We start from the raw sequence: 12,335 nt of genomic DNA, 5'->3' as shown, positions 1-12,335 counted from the left end.
GCAACGTCTGTGTGTCGAACAAGTGCATGACAATCACAGACTTACCTTTTTCGCAGCTATTGCTTGTTTAAACCATCTCAGCTCGCCCCATGGGCGGTACCGGGAAAGTCGGCCCCGCCGATCATGATCCAAACATTTAAACCTACGCAGTGTGCGTAATGACATAACACGGACGTTTAAACCTACGCAGTGTGCGTAATGACATAACACGGACGTACTGGAGCTATTAGCCCTGAAGCAGAATCACTGAGCTCTGAACTGTGTCTTCACAGACTTGAGCAGCCCTCCTGCCCTGCCATAAAACCATTGTTGCAAGACCAACTGCACATGCCGGCAAGGTTAGTAAAGTAGATTGAGACCAACAGTACTGCTGGCAGGCCAGATCCATGATGGGTCATTAATTTAACAGTAGTGTATGCTCAAAATGTACCAGTACTATTGACGGGGTTGTGGTCCATGAATACAGACGCAGAAGCAGAAAGTAGAAGTTCATGTTACTAATTAGCACCTTGAGACATCAGCCCTTGCACCATTAATCAACAATTAAAGGCTAGTAACAACATGGACATACACCGATGTCACTAGATATAGCGGCCCTCACACTAAGCCTTAGACATACCGCCATTTTGTTGTTCTCAATACACAGGAGCGGTACATTCACCAGGGGTCACGGATTGAATTCTCACACTCAACAAGTTTCCATCATGATGACTGGCCAAACATTATTATGAAAAGCAGCGGTGGATGCCGGTATCTTCACGGAAAGGCCGAAAAACAACGTGTCGACCATACATTTCTGTTTGAACCTACCTTTGAAGGCCATCTTTCTTTCATGTTAAAGCGGTGAATCACAGAGACATTCACATAAGTGGTCCCATTCTAGTGTTGTATGCATCACACTTTAAACCGCGCAAGGACACTTTCAAACATGTAATTGTTCATTAATACAAAACACTTATAAACAGCGGCTAGGACTGCACCGTAGTCTCCATGTTCACATGAATAAAAATGTTTTCGTTAAAAGCAACTTTATATTGTGGCACACCCGATGTGCGCACATTATGAACCCTGGTTCACTTGTCACAAACTATGTGTTAATGGGCACAAAGCTTTAATAACAGATGTGTCAAAAAGTGTTTTCTTCTTTTGCCCAAGTTTGCTATTTTCTCTATGTTTTTCAAATAAATATTATATGTTTTCAAAAATGCAATAAACATTTGTATGGTTTCCAGAATTAGAGCTTAGGTTGAAGCTTTTACAATTGATTTGATCATCGAGTTTCCATGTTACATGTGAGTGGGTGCAAAAGGGAAGGGCAGTCAGTTGCCACCATCTGTATGTTGGTTTGCTTCTGTACCAGCTGACACCCCTTCTGAATGATAAAGACTGCCTTCGGCCTGCACTACCCTAAGAGGTAAAGGAGGTATACCTGCCGGGCTGTGTCTGTTTCAGTTTTATGACTGAGGTTACTGCTATGGCTGAGTAAGAGTTTTAGTCATTACTCATCCCTGCACGACTGCAGAGCAGGAGTCACTTTGTCACACCCTACCCCCACACCTCATCTACAGCCCTGGGTCTGACCTATCATTGGCAACTTAAAGATGCACATTCAAATGCTCCTTTGGAAGTGAAGGAGGAAAACATTCTGCCCTGAGTTACTCACAATTTCCACACTCACCTTTGAGTAATGTGGGGTGAAATATAGCCCCTGGATGCCAGAAATACAGAGGCCAGAGTCAGTTATGAGGGCTCACCAAAAGACAAGGCCAGCACAGAAATGATGTCGGACATAAGGCCGTGGAACCAAAATCATAAGGAAAGAAAGTGGGTCTAAAAATTCAAAGATGCTAAAATGTGCGCAATGCATTTCATGAAGCGAAAGAAAGACACATGGCAATGATGTTTTCACAAATCCATGGAGAGCTGCACCCACACATGTGAAACAGCAGTGCACAGTATCCTCAATGGGATGCCAGAAACTGGACCTAAGCAGCTGCAGAAAAACAGAACATTTTACATGTAAATTAAATAAAATAATGTAATTTCGTTAAAAATTGACAGGATGCCAAGTGAAATGCCCACCAGACTTTCAAGCTTGTGCACAGTGTTCTCATGTACATGTAACATTCAGAAATAATATGCATATATTGTTAAATTGGGTGCCGTATAAGATGTCCTTTAACGCAATTGTGTGTGAGTTGAAAGGCCATGTGCTGCTGGCCATTTCTTCAGATATGAAACTAAACTCCAGGACCTCCCTCTGTTGCCCTGGAGATTTTGGCCTGGTTGTCTTCATCCATCAGTGCCCTGCCTTAAAAATACAAGCAGGAATACTTTTGAGATCAGAAATGCAGTGGAGACCAGATAAAGGGCCTCATCACGACTTCAGCGGTAACCCTTATATCCGGCGGTAGCGCTATTACCGCCGGATTTAAGGGTCCGCCGAATCAGCGCTTCAGCGGATTTCACCCCAGCTCTGAGCTGGGGGAAATCCGCCGATTATTCGCGCTATTACTGCCGGCCGGAAATCCGCCGGCGGTATTAGCGCGAACATTCCCCATTGAGCACAATGGGGAATGGGGCATTCCCGAATCGGCTCAGTGGGGAATGGGGACTTACATTACCGCCGAACTCGTGATCCGGCGCTATTAGCACCGGGGAGTTTGGCGGTAGGGCTAATACCGCCCACGCTAATAGCATTACCGTTACCGCCCAAGTCGTGATGAGGCCCATAGTCAGGTCTGTTCTGCAGCCCTTGTGACCTTCAGGTCACATGTCCAGTAAAAGAAATCAATTAGTGCCCATTCGGCAGCTCTGCTTATGTCACATGGCTAAAGAGGAGAATTGAAATTTAAAAAAAGGTGGGGGCCCAGCAAAGGAGGAGTGACATGGCACATTGGTTTAAAATGGGAGAGGCATATTTTATCGCATAAAATGGACAGTGTAAATCGCACCATGGTCATTCCAGGCTTTTATTAAAGGTGACAGTTAACCTCTTCTAACCATGCTAAAATGACCTTGGTGGGATAAACACAACTAAAGTTATTAATGAAAATGTGATTTGGGCCTGCCTGTGATTCCAAGAGATGCAAAGGTTGGTAAAAGTATGCCGTTAATAATTGATATAACGCCTGTAAAATGGCATATTTATTCATTGATATGGTTCATATGTAATTGAAGAAAAACGGTATCTCTGCACAGGAAGGACATGCAGAGTACAGATTAGTCTTATCTGATTTTCCTTAAAATATAGTTCTCCAAAATGTATTCATACATGTAAAGATATGTAAATTCAGCGTACTCGCCATGTTGGAATATTTTGTGAGCTCAATGCAGATCAAGCCCATCTGTCAAAGTGGGATGATGAAGCTATCTCCTCCCACAACTAACCCAAAGCACTCATCCATCCCCTTGTCCTATCAGCACACGGGTGGGAGGAGGGTAGTGATGACAAGCCAATCCCTTTCACGGGACTCATGACAAGTTGGTGATGTCATTTGCCCTATAACTAAACCAGTTTGCATGAGAACTGGAGTTCTTCCACTAATTCCAAAAGGCGACATGCTGCCGAAATCTGACGAGAAACATCCCAGCAGAGAGAGGCCTAATCTTGCAGTGTAGACAGGAGCCAGAAAACATAGAAACTGATTGGTACCCCTGAAGGAAAGAGAGCAGATCCTTGGCCGACCCCCTTGCTGTCCCAGTGGTGTGTTCTGATGCTCCCAGATGCCCAGTCCAGACCTCTCCTGTAAGTAGAACTACCCCAAAGCTCTAGATTGTATATACCCTATATTTGACAGCATTGTGTTAGTTATTGCCCCAGTGAAAATATCATATTGTCTAGGTAGGTCCTGTATTCTTCCAGCATTGTTTTAGTTATCTCCCCATTGAAAATATCCGGTTTGCCTGTGTAGATCCTTAGCATGATTATCAAAGTAAATCAATTAATTCCCCTATTGAATTCACAGGATCTGTACTGCTGGCATTCAAAACCAACACTCTTTTCCTGGTGTGTTGTGAGCCGGTATAGCCATAAATATTTGCCAGAAGAATTAACCCCACTGCTTTGTTCCATGTGTGTGCGCAGGTTTTTAAATACGAAATTCCCCATTGATCTCCTTCATGTTAAATCAGACGAGGGAAACCCAGTAGTGCCTGTGCTTACGTAAGCTGAAAAGCGAAATTGGCCCTGTGTACCTATTGTGCTCTGCAAAACGAATTTTCCCATTTGCATTTTCTGTTTTACATTGCATCTGTGATTCCAACCCAAAACCAATTTTGCCATTCTGTTCTGATAAAAACCCTAAATCCCTGTTTGTTATTGTTAGGTGTAGCAAAACACATTTTCCCATTGCCTTTCAGTCTCCCCTATTGGTTCTGTGATCAAATGTTCCAAAATCCGATTTCCCCATTGTGTCCTGACTAAAACCCAAAAGCCCTGCATGTGCGTTTTAGGTGTGGTAAAACGAATTTCCATTGCTTTTTTTCCTTTCATATGGTTTCTGTAAGCCACACCCCAAATCTGATTTTCCCCTGCCACTGCCTTCCATTCAAAGGAATCAAGCCTAATTGATGTTTGGAGGGTGAGGGTTGCTGGGAGAAAGCTTAAACAAAATCTGCTATCACTGTGTGTGTTGAATTGCTCTTTTCTTCTATTGGTGGGTGATTTAAAAGGAAATTATTGTGACTACACGTTTCTGTGTTGGTGCTATATGGAAGTAATTTTGTTGCCACAACATTGGTAGCTGAGGTTAATCTGTTTGTCAAATTTGATTTAAATAAATGAATAAATAAATATATTGGAATACACACCAGCCTGGATCATAGTCCATTGTGGCAACGGGTACTTGTTGAGGGTGGGTGTGAGGCGGGTTGGAGCCCTTACCACAGTGAACTCTTAAAAAAAATCAAAAGCTCTTTATTGTGTGCCACATTCATTTTGGGGGAAGGAGCTCCCTGACGTGGGTGTGACCACGTAATATACGGCAACAGTAATTATAATTGTTTTTTTATAACATGTGTAATACCAAAGAGGTTTCTAAGCACGACCCAGGCTTTGAACCTGTGTTGCTCTGCATCTACTTGCTTCCAAGACAAGCATGTTGCCTCTCTGACCTATACTCCCTGAGTAGTAATAATCCCCATCTTCGCAGTGCATGTTGCTTAGTTATTTTCCATCACAGACTATACTTTGAGCCCCCGCTCCATACCTTCACTGTGTCCTTGCACGTCAATCCATCGTCACCTCCATGGTCCACCATCATCATTAAGGTTCAAACGAGGAAAGTGACCTCGTTAAAAACATGGTATACATGTATGTTGCTGCGCTCCCAAGCATTCTGCATCCCTCTACTCAGAAGGTTCATGGAGAGCAGCTATTGTGCAGCGGCACCCTCGCGATGGTACACAACATCTGAGATCCCCAGCAGGCCTCGCTGACAAGGGACAAGGAGCAGCCACACTTTGGAGCTGGGAAGGAACAGTTGCAGGGACTGCATTTTTTTTTGCATTATGGGATTCATGTATGTTTCATGTTGTGGGCCTACTTGGCAAGCAGTATTGACATTGTGTATTTGTGAGATTATGTTATAAAGCGTGAACCTGCCTGGGGGAAATTGGGGGCTGTACAGTGTTAGGATTGTTTTAGTAGTGCTCACATCTTTGGGGTTAGTATTTAATGGGGGGCTGGATGTTTACTTTATCACCTGCATCATCAAATCCATTACATTTACTATTCAACTACCTAATTCCTTTATTTGCACTTTCCCTGCTATAGTACTAACAGGTTCTCCTTATGTTTGCCCTGAAACCAGGGCAAGCCCACATCTGGCCACAAGGCGAATCCATACAAATGCATGCCTACATACACGTCTCACCATTTGCCCACATCATGGCAATATTACTGTCTTTCTAGGTTCCCTTTACTGTTTCTTCGATTCCATCTTTTCTACTCCACACAGTATCCTCTGACGTCGGATTTGGCTTTTCCTTTTAAGCAATTTCATCAATTGGTTCATGTGGCAAATGAGGTGCCTTCCCACTCCTAAACTAGACATTTTTTTTTCATAGAAGGCTTATTGAATATTTGAATGCCATTTCAGTTGTTCTCCTTCTTTCTGTTATTTTTTCTTTCATCTTCGCCCTCCGCAACCCCCTAACTCAATCTGTGATGTGTGGTATGTTATTTTTATTTATTTTATTATAAACCATATGGTTTGACAACCATTTCTTTCTGTTTCCACCTTTTCACTCTTTTGTTTGGATTGATATTACTCATGTTGATTTCAAAATGTAATATACATATAATTACCATTCTGTTTTTATTTCTATTTCTTTGCTCATTTTTTTTTTGCTCATTTTGAATGATTTTGTTGCCTATCATGACTTTATATAGGTATCACTCAGCCTTGAGAATGACCTGTGGAGCCGAAACACATGTCGGCTGTACATGATATGATTACAAATTACTTTCATGTTAAAAGCACAAATGTATTTGTGATTATCACTTAATTTTTTAAATAGGATTTTGTGCATAACATGTATTCTTTGGCAGTGTGCGTTTCAAATTACTTCCAATACCAATCCTATACATTTTCAAAACATCCTACAGCGATCGCTATTCCCACATTTGACTGATAAAGAAGATAAAGTATCGCCCGTGTATAATAGCTTTAGAGTCATGGATCGGCACAGTGCTATAACATATTTTGCAATGCTTTTCACATAATCACATTTCACATTAAAACACCAGGATATATGGGGTGTTGTGGAAAGTGTGCCAATGTGTCAAACACCACTAGCGTAACCCCCACCAGCCACAGAGCTATCCAATGCGTTCCATCCCGTGCCTACGGATCAGTGTTCACCACCAGGCTAACAGGGTGAATGCGGGGTAGTCGCGTGGGGCATGTGTCGCTAGCATACACACCATACAATGTTTTCCTTTTCTGTCTGTTTTTACTCAGGAATCCATTGATCTGTAGACTATCCATTATATATCAGAGTGTGTTCCGAAGCGCCTTCATCTCGAGAACTCTATTGAAAACACTCCACACTAGAAGCGAGTGGGTAGCTGCAAGGTTTCCTTCACATTCTATATCAGCTGATAAGTTCCCACTCCTCAATAGGTTGAAATGGCCTGATGATGTGTTGATGGGTCCTAGGGCGAAGGCCAGTAGCGTGTAGCAGTTGGCATAGTCATTGTGTGGGAATGCAACTGCTGCATCTTGCATGTGCTTCCCCGTAATAGACACCAGCCCCATGTGTTACCTGATTATGTTTGGAAGCCCAAAGTTAGGCGTGTATGCTTTGGCTGGGATCAAGACACCATCCTTATGCAATGTTACATGGTTCATGTTACAGCGTTTAAAGTCAAAGGTGTTTCGAGCGTGTGTGTGTGTGTGTGTGTGTGTGAGCTAGGCTGTTTCAACAATCCCCATGATGATTATTTTTGGTAGTTGCCCCAGGAACAAGTTGTCTGGACTGGTATCCAAGCTACAGGTAGGACTGCTGAAGACTATAATGGCTACCCTCTCAACCGGATACTTTGCGTTTGACATTTGCAAATCCTCTATATGTCCTAACCTAATGGTTGGGGAGACGCTCCCAAAAGAACTTTGTTGTGTGCAGGTGTGCTCCATTCCACTGATGCCCCTGCCTGGGAAACAGCTACCCCCATTATATTGAATGAGGCGAATTGCCTGGATAAGATGGCTGTTGTGGTTGCAGTCACTTCCACTTGCATCCTTCCTAATCAGGATGCACCTCTGACCATGCTGCAATCCGATTGGGTGAAGACTGAAACAAATGGAAAGCCCTCCATGAACCTGGAGGCAAAGCCGGCCTCCCATTAAGGCACCTGTGCAAGTCTCACTGAGCCTGTCTTTGCCAAAATAACTTTGTCGTGTGCAGGTGTGCTCCATTCCACCGATGCTCCTGCCTGAGCAACAGCTACCCCCGTTATATTGAATAAGGCGAATTGCCTGTATCGATGGCAGCCATGGATGCAGTCACTTCCACTTGCATCCTTCCTAATCTGGGTGTACCACCGACCATGCTGCGACCCGATTGAGTGAAGCCCGAAACAAATAGAAAGCCATTCCTGAGCCGGCCCCTCATGAAGGCCCCTGTGCAAGTCTCAGAGAGCCCGTCTTTGCCTGTATGTGTAGGGCTGTGTCTGCTTCTTTGCATTCACCTCTGAGACGGACTCCGTTGCCTCCTCCTCCATCTAGCATTCTTGCTTTCATCACTCAGACCCTGTCCTGATGATCTCCGCTTCCAGCTTACTTAACATCCGAAAAGGTAAAAAGAAGCCCCACTCTTCTTCCATTTAGATTAGTCATGCGTTCATGTCTGCGCCTTTGACATTCCCTTTATCTACTCCTACCGGCCTGAATTCGCTAATGCAAATACCTACTTTGCCTACCCACGCCGCCTTCTTCCACCTGTGATTGCTCTATCCAAGCCTAAATACCACACCGCACAGGCCATCCCGTTCCGGCGAGTGCCCCACGACACTTCATACTAGCAGTGTTTACCTAGCCAGCAACAGCGATGTGTGCCTTCTGTGCCTCATCCCTTCTCCATCCAGACATTACCCGCTCCCCTCCCTGCCTGAATTGACTTGCTACTTTACCACTCCCTTACCTGTAACGTGTTCTCTCAGCCCATTACTAAACCTGCAACATGGCCGAATCATCCGATTTTGTCTTTTACCCCATCGCTAATCTTTCAATATGTCCCTAACAGACCTGAATTCTCTTTGCTAGGCTAGTACTAAACCTGCAACACAGATGGAAACATACCAATTTTGACTTTCTTGCTCTCTGCTAATCCTATATTATGCCTGAAACGTACCTTACTCTCTCTCAGCCCAGCCATTTATATTTGCTTATCTGAAGTAGCCCCCGTACCATGAGGCGAGGCTATGCCAGAATGTGCACTCATTTTGTCATTAAAGTTTGCTTACTTACCTGAAGTAGCCCCTGTACCATGAGGCAGGGCTCCACCAGAATGTGTACTCATACTTATTTTGTCATTTATGTTTGCTTACATACCGGTACAATGAGGCGAGGCTTTGCCAGAATGTGCACTCATGCTTATTTGGTCATTCATGTCAGCTCACCTACCTAAAGTAGTCCCTGTATCATGGGGCGAGGCTTTTCAGGAGTGTGTTTTCAAGGTATACTGCCTCATGCTTTTGACCCTTTGCTTGGTCTTGCACCTTGACCTATGCTACTGCACTTACTGTAACTAGCGCCTTGATGCCCAAGGGATTTGTGCACTGCTATAAATGTACAAAATTAATAAATTAAATAAATAAATGGTTAACGCAGAAAAATAGCTGATATGATGACTAGGTTGCATAGTTCGGTATTCCTGCTGATGAGAGAGAAAGAATCCGTGTTTCGAGATTGTTTCAATTTAAGGTCAACACCCTTGATCAACAGTTTATCCTGGAAGAAAAGGTCTGAATGTAGACATCCTATTAAATCAAATGTTCCACAGAGAGTGGTGTAGCGGGCTCTCTCCATGAATCCTGTGTTGTCACCATCCAGAGCAGTGGCATCGAACTGCCTTGCAGTGTCTCAGTTAAAGAGACCATTCGAAAGCTGGTTTTCCAAGGGTACTTGCGGCCATAATTTAAAATACTCTCTATATAGACCCTTTAGGCGTACATATTATCACCCTGTGTTATCATTCAATCGCCCAGTGTTGTGTCCCCCTGGTGGAACTTAGTGGCTATGCGATATGCAATCGTAGCCATTTGTGCACAAGCCGCGAAGTTGGTGACGTTGGCATTTGTTATTTTACAAGTTAGATGCAGCAATGTGTCATTCAGATCCAGATACATGTTGGTCGACCCTGATACGAAAAATTCTATGGGGGCTAGTCGGGATAGTGCTGCCATGAAAAATATGTTGTCGATGCTGGTTTGGGTCAGTGGTACGCTGAAAAGATCAAGCTTCGATTTCACACTCCCCGGAGGAGCCATCTAAGAAGGCCATTGTTCTTTACAAGATATCACTGCCTTGTGTGTGGTTAATGCTAATGTGCTTCGTTAACTTTGATGTCTGCATCAGGCCCTTGAGCTTCTTGTTTTTAATGGTTTTCAGAGGGCTGCGTCGATGTGATGTGGACCTCTTCCTCCTAATACTCCCAAAAGCTCTATAAAGGAAGCCTGATTGGTCCTGCCCCTCCTTTTTCTGTTTGGCGAGACGATTGGCAACTGCTGTTTTCACGTATGGTTTTTCTAATTTGAGACCACAGTGAGGGGAGGGCATTATGCATCTAAAGAGACTTCTAAAGATACTGATGAGCCCACTCCATTCATTACAGGGCTCCCACTAACATATGGCTGATCACCATAGCCGGCCTGAATCCTGCAATATTCCATGTCGCGCCTTAAAAGACTTGTGTATAGGCACATCATAAATGCCATATCATTCCATATCCTATAAGATAAGCCCTGGGATCTCCATAGTTCTTCACTGCAGCCATTGTAACACTGTTTTTTAGTCTTCGGGTCACAGTGGTCGGAAGTTCTACCGTAGCCAGATCTTTCCATATTTAAATGATACAAACCACACTTGAACATCTCCTATATGAATATTGATGGTGTTGACATATGGTTTTGAACACACAGACCTAATTGTGTTTGCTGTATAAAATGTTCACAAAACATTGTTGCTACCGCTGATTTTTACAATTCTAAGTAATAGTAAATAGCTATCCCCCACCCTTCAAAGCTTCACTATATGGCTGTAAAACAGTAAACCATAAAATCCCTGTTAATATCAGCTTGGGTATTGACCCGCGGATCTCTACTTCCATTTTTCAATACCTGACCAACGCATCCAGCCCCTGAAGAAAACACATTCCTCTTGTACGGGTCCAGATGTAACATCGTGTCACCATACTCTGGTATGGTTGATATGCTTTTGTTGATGACTCTGATAAGATCCTGTATATTTGGGGAGTATCCATCGGCCAACCATCCCAGTGACTGCCTTGGAGGATATGTCCATTTTATGATAAACGTGGCATCCCGCTGCCTACGTTATCCCACGAACGGACGTATTAAACTTCTGTGAGCGCCGCAGTCCACTGTTCTTCCAAATAAAAGGGTTTGGCCAACTTCACGTGAAGTTTGATATATTGGTCCCTGGGAATGTATCTGCGGAGGCGTTGCTGGGGAGTATAATGTAAAACGGTGTAGGTTCCATGACTTTCTCACTATACACCCATGGCCTCTGCCACTCTGCCACCGAGACTGTTGAATTTCCCATGCCACTCCAGCCATTTCACTAGATATTGTCTCCTAGCTACTCGTTCTTTACTAGTTATGACATTTTCGGTTCCATAAACTCTTTTATTTGTCTTTGCTGAGTTGTTCAATCTCCTCCCTATAAAAATAACACTTTGAACAGCTTACCATAAGTAATCGATTGGTCTGTATCTATAAAGACCTTCCCGGAGAGCCACTCTATCTATGATAAAGATCTCATCACTGTAGTTCTGCTCAAACCCCTTTGTGAAGAAGGCTTTGAGTTTCGAGATCTGCAAATGATCACCTTTTTTAAGGGGAGTCCCTGCCTCCGTTTCAAAAGGTCTTTTGGCATACAGGTTTTTCCAGACCTGCAAGGAATTATGGGGTGTTACAGCTGCGGGGGTAGTTTTAATAGATAAATGATATGTGTTGTTGTACACATTTATAAATGCGAATAACACGTTCACATATCTACAAGTGTGTTTGGCCGTGAAGAAATTCTAGATCGTGTTTTTTATATGTTTTTATAAAAATGTTTCACAATAGAGGCTTTACCCAAACACGTTGTGGCTGAGTAAGGACTATGGAATTACTTAGATTCACTGACGTTGTAGGCGGTATTTTGCTGAGTACTAATTTAGCTCTGCAGCCACTTAAGAGGGCCTACTTTCCAGGTGTATGTTGTAGAGCTGGTGGCGGGTTCATTGGTTGGCTCGCGGCAAGAATTTCCTGATCGGTCTATGGATATATCAACAGGAGTTTGAAAAAGGGTGGCCAACAGTGTCCTTGTGCTCAGGAGGTCTTGTCCCCCAGAGTAGTCTGGGTCATCCTTCGCTGTTCGTCAAGGGCGAAAGGCTGTTCCCCTAGCTGCAAAAACATGGACCTCTTAGAAAAAGGAAAACTGGCAGTTCTGAGGACTAGAAAAATGGAATCATACCTAAGTGAAATCCTTAGTACGACACTGGAAGAAGAGAAGGTGGCAGTGAGTTTGGAGACTGGGGGTGGCGGATAGGATACTGGGGCCAGAGAGCGAGCCCAGAAAAGCTTTCAATTCTCTTCCTTGCAG

The sequence above is a fragment of the Ambystoma mexicanum genome, chromosome 2q (genome assembly GCF_040938575.1).
Source record: "Ambystoma mexicanum isolate Mex_15411 chromosome 2q, UKY_AmexF1_1, whole genome shotgun sequence".
Taxonomy (NCBI): domain Eukaryota; kingdom Metazoa; phylum Chordata; class Amphibia; order Caudata; family Ambystomatidae; genus Ambystoma; species Ambystoma mexicanum.
This window is presented reverse-complemented; position numbering follows the sequence as displayed.